Source organism: Gigantopelta aegis, chromosome 6 (genome assembly GCF_016097555.1).
Source record: "Gigantopelta aegis isolate Gae_Host chromosome 6, Gae_host_genome, whole genome shotgun sequence".
Lineage (NCBI taxonomy): Eukaryota > Metazoa > Mollusca > Gastropoda > Neomphalida > Peltospiridae > Gigantopelta > Gigantopelta aegis.
In genome coordinates, this window is record NC_054704.1 from 62,663,543 (window position 1) to 62,688,130 (window position 24,588).

Consider the following 24,588-nt stretch of genomic DNA (forward strand, 5'->3'; position numbering starts at 1 on the left):
GAAAAAAAAAAAAACGGTTTTTCAACAAACCTGGTATTTAGTGTGTGAGCATGGATAATATATCCTTATATTCAACAAATTATTTATTCTAGTCTATCCCCCAGTACTATTGATGAAACGGTTATCATAATTTTTACAATGCTATCATTACATTAATTATAAGTAATCGATAAACCTATCATTTTTAGTTTGCAATCCACAGACCATGACAGACTTGCATCTGTTATTAATGTTCATTATCAATGTTCATTCTATAGATCCAAAAGGCCAATTCTACGTACTTGCTAATAAGGGCTAAATAGTCAACATATTTCATCTATATATCAACTGTCCAGGTAGTGCACCATGGCTGGTATATCAAAGGCTGTGGTATGTGCTTTCCTGTCTGTGGAATGGTACATATAAAAGATCCCTTGCCACTAATGGTACAATGTAGCAGGTTTCTTCTCTAAGAATGCCAAATGTTTGACATCCAATATAGCTGATGATTAATAAATCAATGTGCTCTAGTACTTTTGTTAAACAAAACAAATTTCAACTTTCTATATATCAAAAGGTGTTGCACATAGCTAATTAAAACAGACTTTCAGTTTCCAACCATTGTGGAAATGATAAAAACTGAAAAAACCAACTATCATCTGCTTTGCAGTGCTGCTGCTGCTTGTCCCATAAATATTAAAATTATCAGTGGTTGGAAGGGAAGGAAGGAAAGAAATGTTTTATTTAACGAAGCACTCAACACATTTTATTTATGGTTATATGGCATCAGACATATGGTTAAAGACCACACAGATATTGAGAGAGAAAACCTGCTGTTGCCACTTCATGGGCTACTCTTTTCGATTAGCGGCAAGGAATCTTTTATATGCACCATCCAACAGACAGGATAGTACATACCACGGCCTTTGTTACACCAGTTGTGGAGCACTGGTTGTAAGGAGAAAAGCCCAATGGGTTCACTGAAAGGGATCGATCCTAGACTGACCACACATCAAGCGAACACTTTACTACTGGGGTACGTCCTACCCCTTGGATGGAAGGGATGTTTTGGAACTTTTAAACAAAAAAGACAGACAGAAATGTTTTATTTAATGGCACATTCAACACATTTAAAATCTACAGACATATGGTTACAGGCCACACAGATAACGAAAGAGGAAACATGTTGGCACCAATTCATGGCCTACTCTTTTTTATTAGCAGCAAAGATTTTTTATATGCACCATTCCACAGAAAGGATAAATTATAGTGGTACATACTTATAGTGGTACATACATGGCCTTTATTACACCAGCATCAATGTACTCTAGGGATGTCATTAAATAGTCAACATGTAATAATAATGGTGTCAAATAAAATGATTTCACTTTCTGTCATTTGGTTGCTATAGACAGTGCGATACACATACTGACTATAAACCATTGTTGTCACTGCCTACCTCAACAATCGAACTGAAATTCTTAGTACGTTTGTGGTAATTGTCTATCATTTGGTTGACAGAACGTGTGTATTGTCTGTTTTGCAGAGATTTCATCTCTATTTATAATCCCTCCAACGCATCGCAGCAGTGGAAGATAAAGTATCAATTGTTATAGATGACAACCATACATTACCGCATCCCAGCAGTGGAAGATAAAGTATCAATTGTTATAGATGACAACCATACATTACCGCATCCCAGCAGTGGAAGATAAAGTATCAATTGTTATAGATGACAACCATACATTACCGCATCCCAGCAGTGGAAGATAAAGTATCAATTGTTATAGATGACAACCATACATTACCGCATCCCAGCAGTGGAAGATAAAGTATCAATTGTTATAGATGACAACCATACATTACCGGATCGCAGCAGTGGAAGATAAAGTATCAATTGTTATAGATGACAACCATACATTACCGCATCGCAGCAGTGGAAGATAAATAGATGTATCAATTGTAAAGTATCAATTGATAGATGACAACCATACATTACCGCATCGCAGCAGTGGAAGATAAAGTATCAATTGTTATAGATGACAACCATACATTACCGCATCCCAGCAGTGGAAGATAAAGTATCAATTGTTATAGATGACAACCATACATTACCGCATCGCAGCAGTGGAAGATAAAGTATCAATTGTTATAGATGACAACCATACATTACCGCATCGCAGCAGTGGAAGATAAAGTATCAATTGTTATAGATGACAACCATACATTACCGCATCCCAGCAGTGGAAGATAAAGTATCAATTGTTATAGATGACAACCGTACATTACCGCATAGCAGTGGAAGATAAAGTATCAATTGTTATAGATGACAACCGTACATTACCGCATCGCAGCAGTGGAAGATAAAGTATCAATTGTTATAGATGACAACCATACATTACCGCATCCCAGCAGTGGAAGATAAAGTATCAATTGTTATAGATGACAACCATACACTACCGGATCGCAGCAGTGGAAGATAAAGTATCAATTGTTATAGATGACAACCATACATTACCGCATCGCAGCAGTGGAAGATAAAGTATCAATTGTTATAGATGACAACCATACATTACCGCATCGCAGCAGTGGAAGATAAAGTATCAATTGTTATAGATGACAACCATACATTACCGCATCGCAGCAGTGGAAGATAAAGTATCAATTGTTATAGATGACAACCATACATTACCGCATCGCAGCAGTGGAAGATAAAGTATCAATTGTTATAGATGACAACCATACATTACCGCATCGCAGCAGTGGAAGATAAAGTATCAATTGTTATAGATGACAACCATACATTACCGCATCGCAGCAGTGGAAGATAAAGTATCAATTGTTATAGATGACAACCATACATTACCGGAGCTAGTCAGTACATGTGACAGCTTGTACACTGTAAAATATCAAATCTGTATGACCATATAAGACAAAGGTTCAGACGGTTTGTCATACAGTCATGCAAGAAAACAAGAAAGAAAGAAGTGTTTTATTCAACATCACACTTATGGTTATATGGCATCAAACATATGACATAATTAGAGAGGAAACCAGCTACTGCCTATTCATGGACTACTCTTTTCGATTAATTAGCAGCAGGAAATCTTTTATAGACATTACCCGACAGGCAGGATAGTACATACCATGATCTTATAGTTAGATCAGTTGTGGAGCACTTGCTGGAACGAGAAATACCCCAATGGGCCCACTGATGGGGATTGATCCTAAACTGACTGTGCATCAAGCGAGCACTTTACCATTGTCATGCAGTCTATTGGATAATTGTAACACAAAACACATGCTGCCATCACATGAACTATTTTTACAACAAAAAATTAAGTCTTTTGTATGTATTGTTACATATCTGTCATGAATCACTGGTTAGAATGGGAAAATGTCAGTGAGTACACTAAGAGTGATTGAGCCTACAACCTATGACACACACACACACAAGCAGGATATTTTACTGCTAATTGTATCTACCTGTTGTCAACAGAAACAATATACAGTGTAACCTCTCAAAACTGGACCCTCTGTAAACCAGAATTCCCTCAAAACTAGACGTTTCTTGTGGCCCCCTTTTAAATATCTGTACAGAAGAGAACCTCTCTAAACCAGATACCTCTAAAAACCAGACTTTTAACTTGGTTCCGAGGGTGTCCGGTTTAGAGGAGTTTCATTGCATGTAACTTAACTGTACCTACATGTATACAGTAGCATTTTCATATAGATTACTCTTATTGATGTTAATAGAAACATTTAATTATGTTAGTACCACATTTACTGAAATTATTTTGAAGAATATTGTCTATTTATTGTTTCACAAACACAATTATTCATATTTATAAACAAAAATAATTTCTTATACAATGTTAATGAATTTTAGTAATTATTAATTAACTGTTAATTATTTCAAAATAATTTGATGTCTTTATTTCAAACGAAGTTGACAAAAACATCAAATGAGCAGGTGCCTATAAAAATACGGTATATCATGCATTACTGAACTAGCCTGCACTATCAGTATTATATGGCTGCTACAATACACTGACAAACATACGGATGTCCAGTTTACAGATATTATCCTACTGGTAAAGAACAACTGCACAATTGCTCACCTACCTGTGGGCTTCACAGATTAGCGTATCTAACTATTTGAAGAAGGTAGCAAGGCCCATTCTCAAGTGTGTGCTGTTTACGAAATCAGCGGAACAATGCTGTGTATGTGACAGAGTGAGCAGACGGGGATCTCTTGTTTCCCGCTCACAGCTCCAATATTGACTAGGAAGACAAGATGCTGGGAAAATATAGGAAGTTGGTCTTGTGGGAGAATAAATAATATTTGTTACATATTGATTGAAAAAAATCTGTCCGGTGAGGATTTTCTTTTATATGTTGATGCCAGCTTGAAACAGATTAAAACAAATTCTGGAATGTATGCGGAACTGTTTTAGGCATTTCTATAATAGTTAAAAAATATTATATAGTAATATTATGTAGTAATATTGTACATATATAGAGAGGACATGTCTTTGGACGGTATAATGTCCTATGTGCTAAGGTGTCCTCTGTGCTCAGGTTGTGTTCTCTTTCCTTTGATTGTTTCTATACTATTAGCAGTTTTCAAGAAATACTTCTACAGCTTCTTTTGGGGGGGCCAGGACGTAGCTCAGTGGTAAAGCACTTGCTTAATGCATGGTCAGTTTGGGATCGATCCCTGTTGGTGGGCCCATTGAGCTATTTCTTGTTCCAGCCAGTGCACCACGACTGGTATGTCAAAGGCCGTGGTATGTGTTATCCTATCTGTGGGATGGTACATATAAAAGATCCCTTGCTACTAATGGAAAAATGTAGCAGGTTTCCTCTCTAAGACTATATGTAAAAAATTACCAAATGTTTGACATCTAATAGCCAATGATTAATAAATCTATATGCTTTAGTGATGTCGTTAAGCAAAATAAACGTTTTCTCTTTTTTTCCCCCACAGGGCCTTTATTATATGTAAGCCAGCCTGTGTTTCTGTACTGTGTTGAAGTTAACATTAACTCTTCCTATATAATTAACTCACACGAGAAGAAACCCAGTGGGTCTCTAGGTGTGAATCAGTGCCAGGACTTCCAATACCTCAGGTTTTGAGTGCTTTACCATGGTGAGATATTATACTATACAGGCATAAAACACTGAAGGTTATACTTTCTGTAGTCAGTCGCACACCTTTAATTACCCTAATTATTATAATGTATTGTATGCTGTTGCCACCATGTTGTCTGACGTAAATCCTAATTGTCATTGTAATACCCTTAAGGATCTTGTGCTTAGGACAGCAGGTTCCCTGTCATGGACAGAGCTCTCTGGCGAAGTCAGAGGTCGTGCCCATGACAGGCATGCTTGAACAGCAGGTTGAAGTCCAGGGTTTCCGTCTTAGCTTGAAACCACAGTCAGAATGAAAGGAAAGGAGAGGAGAGGAGAGGAGAGGAGAGGAGAGGAGAGGAGAGGAGAGGAGAGGAGAGGAGAGGAGAGGAGAGGAGAGGAGAGGAATATATGTGCAATGATAGCTTGGCAAAATTTAAACTGTTGCTATTTGGTGAATAACATATGGTCATTTTGACATTTGGTTGATAGGAACCGATGAAACCCACTGCCGCCTCACAGGCTACTCCTAAAAATTAAGCAGCAAGGCATCTTTGATATGCTCTTTGATACAGGGAAGTACATACCACAGACAGTTCAGCAGAAAGGTATAAAACAATACACTGACTTCTCTCTCACTATTCTGTCCTGGACAAGAGATCTGGCACAAAAGAGAACTCGTGCCCAGGATGGATGTGCCTTAACCTTCAGTGGATATGGGTACAGTAATAGAGTTTTCCTTCCTTCTCTCTCACTTCTCTCTCACTAACCATTAACCCATATCATGAATAGACAGTTCAGCAGGAAGATGTAAGAAAACGACATTGACTTCTCTCTCACTAACCATTAACCCATATCATGAACAGACAGTTCAGCAGGAAGGTATAAAAAACCTATACTGACTTCTCTCTCACTAACCATTAACCCATATCATGAACAGACAGTTCAGCAGGAAGATGTAAGAAAACTACATTGACTTCTCTCTCACTAACCATTAACCCAGATCATGAACAGACAGTTGAGCAGGAAGATGTACGTAAACTACACTGACTTCTCTCTCACTAACCATTAACCCATATCATGAACAGACAGTTCAGCAGGAATGTATAAAAAAACCTATACTGACTTCTCTCTCACTAACCATTAACCAATATCATGAACAGACAGTTCAGCAGGAAGGTATAAAACAAATACATTGACTTCTCTCTCACTAACCATTAACCCATGTCATGAACAGACAGTTCAGCAGGAAGATGTAAGAAAACTACAATGACTTCTCTCTCACTAACCATTAACCCATATCATGAACAGACAGTTCAGCAGGAAGGTATAAAAAAACCTATACTGACTTCTCTCTCACTAACCATTAACCCATATCATGAACAGACAGTTCAGCAGGAAGGTATAAAAAAACCTATACTGACTTCTCTCTCACTAACCATTAACCCATATCATGAACAGACAGTTCAACAGGAAGGTATAAAAAAACCTATACTGACTTCTCTTTCACTAACCATTAACCCATATCATGAACAGACAGTTCAGCAGGAAGGTGTAATAAAACTACATTGACTTCTCTTTCACTAACCATTAACCCATATCATGAACAGACAGTTCAGCAGGAAGGTATAAAAAAACCTATACTGACTTCTCTCTCACTAACCATTAACCCATATCATGAACAGACAGTTCAGCAGGAAGGTATAAAAAAACCTATACTGACTTCTCTCTCACTAACCATTAACCCATATCATGAACAGACAGTTCAACAGGAAGGTATAAAAAAAACCTATACTGACTTCTCTTTCACTAACCATTAACCCATATCATGAACAGACAGTTCAGCAGGAAGGTGTATTAAAACTACATTGACTTCTCTTTCACTAACCATTAACCCATATCATGAACAGACAGTTCAGCAGGAAGGTATAAAACAACTACATTGACTTCTCTTTCACTAACCATTAACATATTTCATGGACAGGCACTTCAGAAAGCTGAGATATGTGTCCAGGACAGCATTACTGAATTTAAGCTTCTTGTTTTTTTAATGAGATCTCTAGAGCACATTGATTTATTAATCATCGGCTGTTGGATGTCAAACATTTGGTAATTTTGACATATAGTCTTAGAGAGGAAACCCACTACATTTTTCCATTAGTAGCAAGGGATCTTTTATATGCACCATCCCACAGATAGGATGACACATACTACAGCCTTTGATATACCAGTCGTGGTGCACTGGCTGGAACGAGAAATAGCCCAATGGGCCCACCAACGGTGACCAATCCCAGATAGACTGCGCATCAAGTGAGTGCTTTACAACTGGGCAACATACATACTGCCACTGAATTTAAGCATTCAAATCTATTAATATGAAAATGTACTAGCAGTTGTTCTTTCCCTCTTTTTAGTTTTTCCAGCATTATATTTTAAGTGAGTAATTTGAGGAGTGTGACTTGGTGCTCATGCACAGGCTGAAGGAATTAAACATATGATTCAAACAGGAAACTTCTGCTGTGTTTGTATAATTAAAACAAGACATAAGTCTGTAAATCACATGTTGACATGTAATCCAATGTTGCATCAGACGTGGTTTACTACAAGTTTAATAGACACTGGGGGGGGGGGGGGTAGTTTCAATATTATATCAGGGGTGGATCCAGGAAGTTTAGAAAGTCACTGGGGTTGGTTTGAAAGAGGACCTTCCTTCCCTCCATAGAAAATGAAAATTTGAGGCTGTTTAGACAACTTGTTGAACACATAAAATGTTTATTGTTTAAATAGAGATTGATGCAACTGCAAATATTAGTTTATGAATATATTGTACAAACTGAGAATCCATTGGAAACATAAAAGACCCTGCTATACAAAATGTGTTCTCTACATGAAAGTGGTTGATCCTTTTGATACACTCATCTCACCCACCCACCCAGGTTTTACATCACATTATTCAATAATCAAGGGGGGGGGGGGGGATTTTAGCTCAGTTGGTTGAGTGCTTGCCTGAGGAGCTTATGTCGCAGGATCGAACCACCTCATTGGATCTATTCAACTGATTGTTTTCTTCTCATTCCAACCAGTTCACCACAACTGGTCAAAGGCCTTGGTATGTGCTTTCCTGTCTGTGGAAAAGTGCATATAAAAGATTCCTTGCTACCAATGGAAAAATGTAGCAGGTTTCCTCTGATGACTACATGTCAGAATTATCAAATGTTTGACATCCAATAGCCGATGATTAATTAATTAATTAATGTGCTCTAGTGGTGTCGTTAAACAAAACAAACCAACTTTCAATAATCAAGGGAGATAACTTTGATGTGCCATCTATGTTTCAGTTCACTTCATCAATATCAATTAAACATAAAGAAGACTTTATCTAATTTTATTTTCTGTCAGCTGTATTCATAAAACAGACTGTAACCAGTTTAGTGAGTGAGCATTTATTACAGATGCCTTTGTATCCTTTGTGATGGGTTTCTTGATTTGGGCAGAAGTCAATCAATGGAAGCAAGAAATTAAAAGGAAGGAGTTGTCTGAAAAGCAAACAGTCCATTCACCTTCCTCTGCCAGACAAGAAGAGTGTCCGGGTGCGATGGCTGGTTAATCTATTTAAACACAGACCTCACTGGGAGGCTAATCTTCCTTCCAGAGGCTCTTACACACTAAACGTGAGAGAAAGAATGTCACCCACAGATACAGTATCTGGGTAAAGATGACCATTCTAATCAATTTTACTCTATAAATTTGCGAACATGACAATATGCTATGTTTAGGACTTCCAAACTGACCACTTGCACTGGACAATGTCCCTGTGTGTGTCCGCAGTCCGGCCATATGCTGGTGGCAAGGCGGTCATCCCATGAGGCTGTGGTTGAAGCAGGTGGGAGAGACAGGGACACGGAAATTAACAAAATGCTTCTGTCACAATGATTTCATCCAATTATAGACAACAATGTGCTCTTCGAAACTGGAGCAGAGCGAAGTGAAGACATTCGAAATTGGAGCTGCTGAAATATTGGCAGGAATTGTATAACAATTTTCTTAAAGCTAGACAAAAAAATAATATCAAAACAAGAAATCATCGTTGAAAGTATCATACATTACAGTACTTATGAAAAACACTTCATCACATTGCTGTTTAACATACATTATGGTAATTGTGACACATAAGATATAGACTAGAGAATAACACTTCATCACATTGCTGTTTAACAGAAATTACGGTAATTGTGACACATACAATATAGACTAGAGAACAACATTTCATCACATTGCTGTTTAACATACATTATGGTAATTGTAACACATAAGATATAGACTAGAGAATAACACTTCATCACATTGCTGTTTAACAGAAATTACGGTAATTGTGACACATACCATATAGACTAGAGAACAACACTTCATCACATTGCTGTTTAACATACATTATGGTAATTGTGACACATAAGATATAGACTAGAGAACAACCAAATCAAACCAGCTGCTACCTCACAGGCTACTCCTTCTCATACAAGATGCAGGATATAGCTCAGTGGTACAGCACTCACCTGAAGTGTGATCGATGTAGGATCGATCCCCATCGGTGGGCCCATTGGGCTATTTCTCGTTCCAGTCAGTGCTCTACAACTGGTGTAACAAAGCCTGTCGTATGTACTATCATGTCTGTAGGATGGTGCATATAAAACATCCTTTGCTGCTAATCAAAAAGAGTAGACCATAAAGTAGAGACAACAGGTTTCCTCTCTCAGTATCTGTGTGGTCCTTAACCATATGTCCGATGCCATATAACCATAAATAAAATGTGTTGAGTGTGTCGTTAAATAAAACATTTCTTTCCTTCCTTCCTTCCACATACCATGGAAACTAATTCACTGTATCTTAAGCAGGCATTCTAACCAGCAAGCCACATCTGACTAATGACATCACTGAGCTAGCAAAACCAGCAGTGTAGCCCATACCAACTGTATACAGAGCAGCACTGTGTATTACAGGACACACAGAAATCAATATTTCATCAGTAATTAATGTTTACTAAAACTGATTTTTTGTTTTGGCATGTGTTTTAAAAAAAAAAACATAAAGTGGAATTTTTGCCCCTGGTACTTGTCATTGCAAACCCTATCCCCCAAAAAATATCCCCAAACCTTTAATGAATTTACAGATAAATATATTCAATAATAATATAATAATAATTCTTGAAAAAGAAAGAAAGTTCTGTACGATGTGATTAAGAATGTCGCTACTCTGATTTAGCACGGGCATGACCATACATGCACGACAATTAGCATTCACCAGCCCATTTACCAGTGTGACCTGAAGACAAATAACAAAGACCCGATCAATGTGGCTGAGATAAGGACATGGGCATCTGGAAATGAATAAAAAGCTTTCATTTGTTTTTGACTTCAGGCATCCCTTAATAAAACAAGACACACACAAAAAAGAGAGGTTTTTTTATAACCCCTTTTTGTCAATTAACCTCCGAAGGCTGTGGACAAGCATGGTTTGAAAATGCTTCTCCGATATCCATTAATCTTGTCCCATCGAGATAAGTACTGTAATTACGTGTTTCGAACACATCAAGGATACCGTTAGAGATCTGTTAAAAGGAGATTCAATGTTGGTTCATCAATTTGCTTCACCACTGCCCCGCCATCTCAGCATGTGACCTCACACAAACATCAAGTCTTTTGAAAGAGGAAAAAAGGACTTGGCATGGAGTAAGTGGCGTGGTTGATGTGACAGAGAGACAGAGACATAGTGAGTGAGGTACACCGACCTCATGGTAATCCCAGTCACTGTCATCACACACTCACCGCCCCACTACAGTCAGGCTAGGTCAATGGAAGGCACCCACCGAGGATCAGACTTAAGTAGAAAGATTATGTCTCAAGTGATAATTTTCTCAGTGGAATTTGAGCCAATATTCAAATTGTGAAGACACTTGTGTTGTGACGTTTAACATTTCACGACAAGTGAATCCAAAGCAAATTGAAACAGTTTTGTTAAAAGATATAAAGACTGCAACATTGTATTTTAAAACATCCTAAAATATAACACTTAACATTTTCATGACAAATTAATTCAAACTGAACTGAAAGATTTTTGAAGCAATTAAAAAGGTTGTGATATAATATTACAAAAATATATTTCTGATGGCCACTCAGTTTCTTTGTATGTAGACTGATTATGAGCTAAATTCTATGATCTAATTCACAATAATATACAAGTACATATACATCAGATTATGTTTAGTCTTTAAAGTTGGAACTTTCTGTGGTTATGATTCCAAACCAATGACAGTTGGATTACAAACATGATCAACCATTTACAAGAGGCCCTGTTTTAGTGATGTAAGATAATTATAATAATGATTTTTATCTTTATATCCAATTAAGCTTCAAGCATGTTGTCCTGGGCACACACTTGATCAGTTTGCTGATGTCTGTCCATGATATGCATTTGAATATGGTTCATTAATAAGAGAGAAGTTGGTGTGTAGACATTTTGCAACTCCACACTGTCATTTAAACTTATCCTGTGTGGGAGCCAGTACCAGGGTGTGAACCTTTTACCTGCTGATGTTAAGGCTAATGGTTTAAAAACTCTGGCACTGAGGCCAGTAATTGGTAATAAGTGATCTTTGTATGTACTTTTATAAACAGGATGGTACATGCCATTGTCTGATATTAGAGTTAGACTACACACACTGGGGTGAGCTGACTACACAGACTGGGGTGAGCTGACTACACAGACTGGGGTGAGCTGACTACACAGACTGGGGTGATGAGGTGAGTTAACTACACACACTGGGGCGAGTTGACTACACACACACACTGGGGTGAGTTGACTGCACACACTGGGGTGAGTTGACTACACACACTGGGGTGAGTTGACTACACACACTGGGGTGAGTTGACTACACACACTGGGGTGAGTTGACTACACACACTGGGGTGAGTTGACTACACACACTGGGGTGAGTTGACTACACACAGACTGGGGTGAGTTGACTACAAAGACTGGTGTGAGTTGGAGTTGACTACACAGACTGGGGTGAGTTGACTACACAGACTGGGGTGAGTTGACTACACCGACTGGGGTGAGTTGACTACACAGACTGGGGTGAATTGACTACACAGACTGGGGTGAGTTGACTGACTACTGGGATCAGTTGGAAAAGGGCACAGAGCTGATCAGCATCCATGTCTTCATCATCTTGTCCTGTTTGTTTTAAGGAATACATAGTGTGGCCCATCTGTTAGCCTGGCTGTATGTTTTACAGTATATCGCCATGTCTGAAGGCAGTCCACCGAGTCCAGTAATACCCCAGTCAACCTGATTACTTCTGGTGGTGCACTGGGATCACGGTAAGCTCCAGATTGTGGTGACAGTCTTACAGCTGAACCAGGATTAGTCAGAATTTGGGAGCAGATAAGGTAGAGAAATTACGCTGACCGTCACAATAATGACAACGAGGTGTGTGACGTGTGTGTGTCAAACTGATCTGATCAGAAGATTAGCACTAAGAATACTTATTGCCATTACTCAACACTCCACCTCGGTGTCGGGACCCACCACCAGGCAGACACTGTGATTATTATTATTATTATTATTATCATTATTATTTTAAATCTGTACATATATAGGGGTGGGATGTAACCCAGTGGTAAAGTGCTTGCTTGATGCACGATCGGTCTAAGATTGATCCCCGTCGGTGGGCCTATTGAGCTATTGCTCGTTCCAGCCAGTGTACAACAACTGGTATATCAAAGGATGTGGTATGTGCTACCCTGTCTATGGGATGGTGCATGTAAAAGATCCCTTGCTACTAATGGAAAAATGTAGCAGGTTTTTTGTTTAAGATCATACATAAAAAATTACCAAATATTTTACATCTAATAGCTGATGATTAATAAATCAATGTGCTCTAGTGGTGTCATTAGGCAGAACAAACTGTTCATATATAAGAAAACAGTGTCATTACTATATGCAATAAAGGCAGATATATATTACTGAATATATTACATTTGAAAAAAAAAAATGTGCTGTAATTCTTCAAAACAGACTACCAAATTAAATTATTTTAGTATTTTCTGAATACATTTTATTTAATAAGTATTTTATAATAACGTTTTCTGAAAGCATCTGTTAATATTCCACTAATCAACAATAAGGCGCTTTATTGTTTGGCTAAATGATGTCTAATATATCATTATTTTCACACTCCATTAAGATAGAAAGAAGTTTGTTTTGTTTAACAACACCACTAGAGCACATTGATTTATTTATTTGTGAAATTGGCCCCTGGAAGTTAAAGAAAAACATCTGAGTTCATTGAGGGTCACTGATTCTATGACCCAACACTTATCAGGCACTAAGCCACTGAGCTACACTCCCATAAGGCATAGAGAATACTACAGGAGTGGCCGTTAGATACAAATGTACCCTTTATCCTGTGAGTTGTTTTAAAATGTATTAAATGAATGAAGAAACATCTGGCCAGAAGAAAAGAGCATCAAAGAAAAGCTAAGGGGCAGCCCTGGTGAGCTCCAACTGACGATCCAGTTCATTGATGCAGCAGGGTTTAGTGAACATATGAAACCGAACGAGAAGAAGAAATGAATGAATGAATGAATGAATGAATAAATGAATGAATGAATGAATGAATGAATGAATGAATGAATGAATGAATGAATGAATGAATGAATGAATGAATGAATGAATGAATGAATGAATGTTTAACGATGCCCCAGCACAAATGACTGAAATCGAGTTGTATACAGTTTTAAACAACAGACACAAATATAACATTCTGTTTCTTATACATCTTTAAAAAAAATTTTTTTTAAATAAATTTAAATGTCTTTTCCAACTATAACATATTTTCAGCTCTATAACACTTGTAGTTAACTTATGCATCACAAAGTAATTGATTTTAATTGTTCTTTCTTTTTTTCATTGGTTAGTATGGCAGTCATGACCTGGTCATCACCTAGCAGTAGCCAATCATATGTCTTTAAATTGTTATCACACGTATATATGTTACTAGAATGTGTTATCAAAAATAACAAATGATGTTCTCACTAACGTGTGTGGAAGAAAATTAAATTAACAATTTATATTAACACTACAAAAGTTTTTAGTCATATTTTTAAAAGTTCAATTATAAAATGTATGAAATTAAATTGAAATTCCTGAACTTTCTAGTGCATTCTTAAAACTAGTTAGTCTGAAACAATGACAAACAAAAATATTTAAAAAATCAATGCGAAATCCACTGAGACCAACTAGAGACGATAATGGCTAAATTAGATGTATTTCCACATCCCCAGTGGGTATCAGCGATGTGGCTTTGTTATTCAGCCATGCAATCAGCTCCCTTTGATGTCCAACAGTTGTGGCACTTGCATGCTGCTTTAACACTGCTTAGACAATTAGTTGTCTCTGTCCGGGAGATGTGACAACAATAGGAACATGTAGAACTATGATGTTGGTGTCATGTGCATGTCAGTACGCTGCATGCACTTTCTATAAAACAAACATAAAACACCCCAGGAAAGATATGCACAAAGAATGGACGTGGGTCCAGATATCAGAAGAGGATGGCACACATAGTAAAATACACACCATTATATTACATTCACCATTACAGTCTATTATTCTGATAATTTAATAATTAATTAGTCTGATTTGATGGATCCAGAGGGAAATGGAGGGAGGGAGGGAGAGAGGGAGAGAGAGAGGGAGGTGGGATGGCTGGATGGCTGGATGGATGGAAGGATGCACTGATTGTTTGGGTGAGTGGGTGGGTGGATGAATGGATGGAGAGAGGGATTTTATTGTTTGGAGAGTGGGTGGATAAATGTATGAATGCATAGATGACAGGTAGGGAGAATGGATGGATGGTTAAGTACATATGGATAGATGGATGGATGGATGGATGGATGGATGGATGGATGGATGGCAGATGTATGGATAGATGGATGGTTGGATGGATGGATGGATGTATGGCTAGATTGATGGATGGATGGATGGATGGATGGATGGATTTATGGCTAGATGGATGGATGGATGGATGGATGGATGGAGGGATGTAGGGAGGGAGTTAGAAAGGGAGAGAGGTGGGATGAATAGATGGAAAGAGGGATGCACTGATTGTTTGGGTGAGTGGGTGAATAAATGGAGGGAGAGAGGGAGGGATAGATGAATGGATGAATAGAGGAATGATTGCATTGATGATAGAGGTAGGGAGAATGGATGGATGGCTAAGTACATATGAATTGATGGATGGACGGACGGATGGATGGACGGACGGACGGACGGATGGATGGACTGACGGACGGACGGATGGACGGACGGATGGATGGATGGATAGATGGATGGAGGGATGGATTGATGGATCGATGGACAGATGGACGGACGTACGGACGGATGGACGGACGGACGGACGTACGGACGGACGGATGGATGGATAGATGGATGGAGGGATGGATTGATGGATCAATCAATGTATGGATCAATGTGTGGGTGGATGGGTGTTGGATTGGTTGGGTGGGTAGGTGGGTGAGTGGGTTTGGGGTGGGTGGGTATATTTATGGGTGGGTATAGATGGATGAATGGACAGATGGATGGACAGACAGACAGAAGTATGGCTTGCTGATTACATGGTGTTGATTTTCAGATGTATGAAGGCCAACAGTTAGAAGGTGGCAAGGCTAATGTGTTTTTAATGTCACGTCTGGAATAGTTAATGGCTTAACTGTAATGTTGGTGGATGCCTGCCTCAAGGATAAACAAATATCACACCAGTATTCAAAACAAGACAAATGCTGCCTTTAATGGCCATTTTAGCAAACACAATAATAACAACTTGTTACTTTGATGGATGGTGTGGACATGTTGTCTCAGAAATATGTCAAAGGTCATCTTAAAAACTCTTCAAAAGGACAATCAGTCAATTTATCTTGTTGGGTTGGAAAGACAAACCCTCCCATTACCTGTCTCAAGTATTTAGACAAATGTTTTGAACATACCTCTTCCGGTATAGATATAATCTTGAGACTATGCCGGTGTTTGAAGATGAAGCTCAGTGCTGCCAAGTCATATAGTAAATGGATTTACATGGCCACTGATTTTTATAGCAACACTACAGGATGTCAAAAAGTTTACTTCAGTGTCTTTGCATTCCAAAGACAGAATGTATGTCTGCTGTTGGGAGGAAACCAAGAAGGATCAAATGAGAATTATGTTGAAAATGTGGAATAAAGTTTATTCTCAAGTTATTACAAGTACATAACACAGAAATGATTGGTAGTACACTGTTATTACTAAAACATAACACAGGAATTAATTATTTCCTTAGTACACTGTTATTACTAAAAAAAATAGCACAGGGATTCATGGCAGTCCTTGGTACACTGTTATTACTCAAGAATAACACAGGGATTTATGGCAGTCCTTGGTAGACTATTATTACTCAAGAATAACACAGGGATTTCTGGTAGTGGTACACTGTTATTATTCAACCATAACACAGGAATTTCTTGTAGTCCTTGGTACACTGTTATAACTCAACAATAACACAGGGATTCATGGTAGTCCTTGGTACAGTTATTACTCAAGAATAACACAGGGATTTCTGGTAGTCTTTGGTACACTGTTATTATTCAACAATAACACTTGAATTTCTGGTAGTCCTTGGTACACTGTTATTACTCAAGAATAACACAGGGATTTCTGGTAGTTTTGGTACACTGTTATTACTCAACAATAACACTTGAATTTCTGGTAGTCCTTGGTACACTGTTATTACTCAAGAATAACACAGGGATTTCTGGTAGTTTTGGTACACTGTTATTACTCAACAATAACACTTGAATTTCTGGTAGTCCTTGGTACACTGTTATTACTCAAGAATAACACAGGGATTTCTGATCGTCCTTGGTACACTGTTATTACGGTACTCAACAATAACACTTGAATTTCTGGTAGTCCTTGGTACACTGTTATTACTCAAGAATAACACAGGGATTTCTGGTAGTCCATGGTACACTGTTATTATTCAAGAATAACACAGGAATTTCTGGTAGTCCTTGGTACACTGTTATTACTCAAGAATAACAGGAATTTCTGGTAATTTCTGGTTTCTGGTAGTCCTTGGTACACTGTTATTACTCAAGAATAACACAGGAATTTCTGGTATGTTATTACTCAAGAATAACAGGAATTTCTGGTATCCTTGGTACACTGTTATTACTCAAGAATAACAGGAATTTCTGGTATCCTTGGTACACTGTTATTACTCAAGAATAACACAGGCATTTCTTGTAGTCCTTGGTACACTGTTATAAGTCAACAATAACACAGGGATTCATGGTAGTCCTTGGTACACTGTTATTACTCAAGAATAACACAGGGATTTCTGGTAGTTGTTGGTACACTGTTAGTACTCAACAATAACAGGAATTTCTGGTAGTCCTTGGTACACTGTTATTACTCAAGAATAACACAGGGATTTCTGATCATCCTTGGTACACTGTTATTACTCAACAATAACACTTGAATTTCTGGTAGTCCTTGGTACACTGTTATTACTCAAGAATAACACAGGGATTTCTGGTAGTCCTTGGTACATTGTTATTACTCAAGAATAACACAGGGATTTCTGGTAGTCCATGGTACACTGTTATTACTCAAGAATAATAGGAATTTCTGGTAATCCTTGGTACACTGTTATTACTCAAGAATATCACAGGAATTTCTGGTAGTCCTTGATACACTGTTATTACTCAAGAATAACACAATTTAAAGTCAGATGACAATCGATACAAGCTGTTTCAGCTAAAATTTATCAGTTTTATATTTAATAATATGTGTCAAAAACTAAATAGGGATTCTTCTAAACACATTATATTTTTCATACAAATAATGTTAATTTATTTTAATTCATAACTTAAATAAATAGTACAGGGTATTCAAATATCTACTTTAAAAAAAAAAATCTAGATTTTTAAAACTAGTTAAGTTTATTGATTAAGTAAAATTAACAGAAAAAGCTATAGGTATATTTGTAACCATATATGTGGCTTGTTGTATTGTGAAGTACATGTATTACATACAATACAGAAGAAAAGAGAAGAATTGCTAAGTCCTAAGTAAATATAATTGTACATAGAGTAAAATGATTACCTAGACGCACTCTACTGCCAAGACAAGCAAGTGATGATTACACCTGAACACGGAAGTCAACAAAACACTGGACACACAAAACAATTCACATACATCTTCTAAGTAAACAGTAAAATGAAAGAAAAGAATTTGGCTTTTAAAAAAATGCTTTTGCCTTTAAAAAAAAATACATGTATGTCTGATAAATAAACATAAAACAAAAGTAAACTCATAATATTGACAGTCATAATCATTTACATGATTGAAATGTAATAGTGTTGATCACATTTACAAAATTAATGAAGTGTACACTAGTGTTAAAAAAAGAAAGATATAGCAAACAGTAATATAATGACATTAACCTATTCATTTGTTTAGTAATATTAAAGTAAAAAATACTTTCATATTAAAATGTAAAATTTTGACAAACAATGTACATTCCTTAGGCATAATTTATGTGTCAAAATTTCACATTAAAAAAAATCTTTAAAAAAAGAGGTACATGCAGAGGTATTAAAAAAACCTAAGATTTTTTAAATGTTGAATCAGATATACGGTACCTAACTGGCTCTAAATGTTTGCTGTTAACCAATAGGATTGTTACCTAAACCAGTTTGCAATAGGATCAATTTCCCCTAAGCATATTAAAAAAATTAGTTGGTTATGGGAACAAACATTTTATGAGCCCCACACTCTCTCACTCCCATTCCATCATCATGTTTTGACAAATGGTAGAGTTTACAGAAAGGTCAAGGTTATTATTTCAAAGCTAAATTAATTTGTTATTCATGACTTTAAATCTTAAACAAACATTGATTTAAAGTATGTAAATCGGAATAATTTTTCTCTTTGAAATTCTGATAAAGATGTATTTCATATTAAATACCAGCGCAGCAGTAGAGATTAACGGTGTACGGTGGATTAAGATTGTTTTATGAAATGTGATGTTCACAGCTCATGAGGTCCTGATACCTTGACAAACAGCTTGTTCACACCTGATCACAAACTCTTGATACGGTTCAAAATGTGAAAAAAAGATCTGAGCATTTTACATGTCTCTTCCGTTGACCCATGTTGACTCTCGATGCCCCAAGTTCATCTGCTATTGTGTTCGAGCTGAGATACAATTTCAGATCTTCTTTTTGATTTTCTCACAAAGAATACCCCTCCGCCTGCACGAGTCAGCAGGCACAATGGAAGCGATTAGGAACACGAAGGTGTAAATAATGTAGTGTTTTCAGAACAAATACTCACAGAGGTGGGGGGGACGCCATGCATTCAGAGGCAGCAGGCCTGGACATGGTTGTCATAAAAACAATATTCTCCACCACGATGCAGGTGAACATCAGGAGAATTTTGATAGATGGTGATAATTATTATCTTCTTATTCCTTTGTGAAAATGTTTATTATCTCCAGTGTGAAAAGTTTACACACTCTCACTGGAATATATACAAGAATGTATTAACATGTTCTGAAAAGAATTACAAGTAGGAGATTTTCACGGTTAAAGTATGGGAATATACAAGATTCAAAATGGTTGAAAATTATGTAGAACTGAATCTTCAAATTTCCTGAGTAATTGCTAATTAAAGTTTGTTTTGTTTAATGACACCACTAGAGCACATTGATTTATTAATCATCAGCTATTGGATGTCAAACATATGGTAATTTTGACACAGTCATAGAGATGAAACTCACTACAATTTTTCCATTAGTAGCAAGGGATCTTTTATATGCACCATCCCATAGACAGGATAGCACATACCACGGCCAATGATATACCAGTCGTGGTGCACTGGATAGAACGAGAAATAGCCCAATGGGGATCAATACTAGACCGACCGTGCATTAAGTGAGTGTTTTACCACTGTGCTACTTCCTGCCATTAAAATTGCTAATTAAATGCAATGTGCTGGCTTTATGGTCAATTAGCCATTCCTATCCATTTATTTCTTATCAACAGTCACCTCTCTTATTTACATGTACTAAAATGAAATAGGGCTCTTGAAGCCAGGAGTATATAATTCAGTGTACAGATTATTTACCCGAGGGTGAAATAACACTATCCCACATCAGTACATAATGATTTTTTTTTCTCGCTTCCACTTGAAAAAATCACAAATTTTTATATTTAAAAAAACTATTTTATTAATGTCTTTATTATTTATTATTACTTTTTTAACAATGACATAGTCATTACCCATGGAAAGATCATGCTTCATTTTGAATCATTATTTAGATGTTAAATGTAATGGTACATGTATGTTATTCTATGAGTTGAATTATAACGTATTAAAATTATTTTATAAAAGTTGAGTTGTTTTACCATTTAGGTGTATAAAATCTTATCCTTTTTACAAGGGGCAGGATTTAGCTCAGTTGCTTGAGGTGCTTATGTCACAGGATCAAATCACCTCGGTGGATCCATTCAACTGATTGGGTTTTTTCTCGTTTCAACCAGTGCACCACAACTAGTCAAAGGCTTTCCTGTCTGGGAAAGTGCATATCAAAGATCCCTTTCTGCAATGGGAAAAATGTAGCAGGTTTCCTCTGATGACTATATGTCAGAATTACCAAATGTTTGACAACCAATAGCTGATGATTAATTAATCAATGTGCTCTAGTGGTGTCATTAAACAAAACAAACTTTATTTAGCCTTTTACAAGTGAGAGTTTGCAATTTAATTTTTAAGATTAGTATAAAGGTGGTATTTTAAACCAAGTAACTAGTGGATGAAACTATTTAAAAATATTCTACACTTTTATCTGCTTGAACTAATAACTTCTTCAGAGGAAAACTGATTGGAAGTCATTCCATTGTGAGACAGCCAGTGAAGCAGACGCATATTTGAAGTTTTCCAAACATTTTAATAATCTTCATGGAGTGAAGACCCTGAAAACAATTATTGTATGAAAACATTGCAGCCAGGAAGATCCAATATCATGTTTACCTACACACAACATCCTATTGATTCTACAGATATGAAGTGACTGTATACCTTTGACACCTTCAGCCGACTGACATTTCTGACCCTGGGTCACGACCTCTTAAAATAAGAACATGTCTGAAAATGAGGAATAATATTCAGCGAAAACATTATGAAATATTTTGGAAAAATTGTGGCTTAAATTAGGTGCATCCAACTCAATTTGCAAGCAAAACAAACCTAAGAGGGGAGGCAAACACTGCCCATTGAGCCAATGTTTGTGAAAAACAGTTATCAACATATGGGAAGTGGCACCGCCAATGATCAGTAGATTTGGTCAGTTCTGCATTATTGGAAGATTATAGAATTACTGAAAGATATTTGTATTTAAATTAAAGTAAGACCACCACACACTGATAAATTATTAAAAACAGCAAACACAATCCTCATGGACAGGTTAAAGGTCATGACATATGTTAACAGCCAATCAAATAGTCTGATGCACTTGTTACAGTTGACAAAACATACAGGTTTAATGTTTTACATGAAAACATTGTATTGGTACAAACATTAGGCTGTGGTAATATATTTGTGACTAGTACTACATGTAATTAATAAATTACTTGGTTTTTCTTAATATCAACTAATAATTACAACAGCGAAAGAGTTAAGTGATTTGTTAATGACTTTAATGATTATTATTTGTGATGATAATGATCATCATCACCATCACCATCACCATCATCACCATCGCCATCATCACCATCATCACCATCACCATCACCATCACCCTCACCACCATCACCATCACCATCACCATCACCATCACCACCATCACCATCACCATCACCACCATCACCATCACCATCATCACCATCATCACCATCATCATCACCATCATCATCACCACCATCATCATCACCACCATCATCACCATCACAATCATCATCACCACCACCATCATCATCACCACCATCATCATCATCATCACCATCATCATCACCATCATCATCAACATACAGTATAACGTATCTTTATTTATTCTAAGGTCCAAGCATACTGCTCTGGGCAAACAGTTCATCTGCAGTTCCTGTTTATAGGCCAGTGGGTTAGTATGCCACAGAAAATGTTTTACGGCCACTTAATATCATTTAAGCAGCCCTCACATATCGGTCGCGCCACCCGCGCGACTCCTAAAACAGGCCAAAAAGGGCATTTTCTCGAGGCGTCCGGCCGGACGCTGCCCGATTTCTACGGGCTCCGCTGTGATTTTTAGGGGTCACCCAAACCCTGCGGGCATGAAAACCTGACTCCCAAGTCTGCGATTTTCCAAGCGCGATTTTAGGTCATGGCAATCCCGTAGACATGTTGCTAGGGCCCCGCAATCTGCTGGAAACCGACCGGTGATCTGGAGGCCGCCTGAAGATTTTGATGAAAATTATTGGACAAAAAATCAGCAGGGCACCATGGGATTTTCACGTGCTCCTCACGGTCACCCTACGATAGCCTCACGGCCCCCTCATGGATCCCGGGCGATTTGTACAACATCGGCCAGGCACCCCGCTGGTCCCGACCGCCTACCCGCCTCCCCGGCAGCTTCTAAACGGCCCCCACAACTTTATACAACGCATCTATATATACTCGAGGCGTAGACGCCGGGAGGAAGCCCGACATCAATTGCCAGTCGCCCAGCCGGACTCCGCCAGGACGCCTACTGACCTGTTCTTTGATCAGCCAGCGCCCGCCAGATTATCTAACGGCATCCGGCCAATGCCCTGGTGGCCGCACTGTCTCCACTGTGATCCAATGCTCAAAGGGCACCGCCCGGGCCTCGTCTAATATGTGAGGGCACACTTCGCAGACATGAAATTTGCCTGATTCATCCACGGGCTCTAAATCCCCCGGCGACTCCTGCGATTAGAAAAATCGCACGGACGCCGGCTGATATGTGAGGGCCCCTTTAGAGAGAATAAATAAACATTTATGTTTCCAATAAAGGTAAAAAATAATTAAGGGGGCGGCATTTAGCTCAGCGAGTTGAGTGCTCGCTTGAGGTACTTGCACCTCAGGATCGAACCACTTCAGTGGATCCATTCAACTGATTTTTTTTTTCTCATTCCAACCAGTGCACCACAGCTGGTCAAAGGCTGTGGTATGTGCTATCCTGTCTGTGGGAAAGTGCATATAAAGGATCCCTTGCTTCATTAGGGAAAATGTAGTGGGTTTCCTCTGATGACTACGTGTCAGAATTATCAAATGTCTGACATCCAATAACTGATGATTAATTAATCAATGTGCTCTAGTGGTGTTGTGAGACAAAACAAACAAAATTTGTTTTAAAATCTAAAAATGTAACATTTAAAGTTTTGGGATAGAATAAGTGTATGTGCGAAAACATATTTCCTTTGAATTTATTATAGGTCTGATTTTTAAAAAAAACTATGACAGTGTTTCATTATTTATCATAATTTTATAACAGTAGTTTGTGCTTTATCAAATGTACTGGTATATGTTTTTTGCTCTATGGGGTATATATAACAAATGTTATTCTACAGGGTCTTCATATAACCAATTTTTAACTTATAATAGTAAGTTCTGGAACAATGGGTGGCCAGTCATCATGGCAGGTAATCTGCAACCATGTGTATAAATATACACACCTAGCTGGGAGAAAACAAACATGTTTGATGAAATGAGGTGATGGAGGTTTATAGTACTGGCAAATGGTTCGTATAGGTTAGAGCCAAAGGTACCAAGGTGAATCATATTTGTCTGAGAAATCTTAATAGAAAGTAAGTTGCCTTTGGGCCTCTCTTTTGAATAATAAACAGTTTGCCTTATTACCCAGCCAGCTTACATTAGCTCCCTACTGTTTGTTATTAAATCAAAGGCTACACTTGCTGTGACACCCCAAAAATAAAAATTTGACCCCTGTATTGTAAATAATTGTGTCTTTAGTGTATTTTAATATTTACTGTATGTATTTTAATGTTTTATTTCAGTATATTGTAAGTTACGATATTCTCTTTGGAATATTGTATTTCATGAAAACAATGCCCTAGCTTGTTACAGCATGATAGCCAATGATATTGTTTTATTTTATTATGCAATGTTTCATGTAATGTATTTTAATATTTTATTTCAGTATATTGTAAGTTATGATATTCTGTTTGGAATATTGTATTTTATGAAAACAACGCCCTAGCTTGTTACAGCATGATAGCCAATGATATTGTTTTATTTTATTATGTAATGTTTCATGTAACGTCGGTGCAACATTCACATACACTGACACTTCGATAGAGAAGGGTTTGTCTGACTGGCCTCGGTGGTGTCGTGGTTAAGCCATCAGATATACATGTAAGGCTGGTA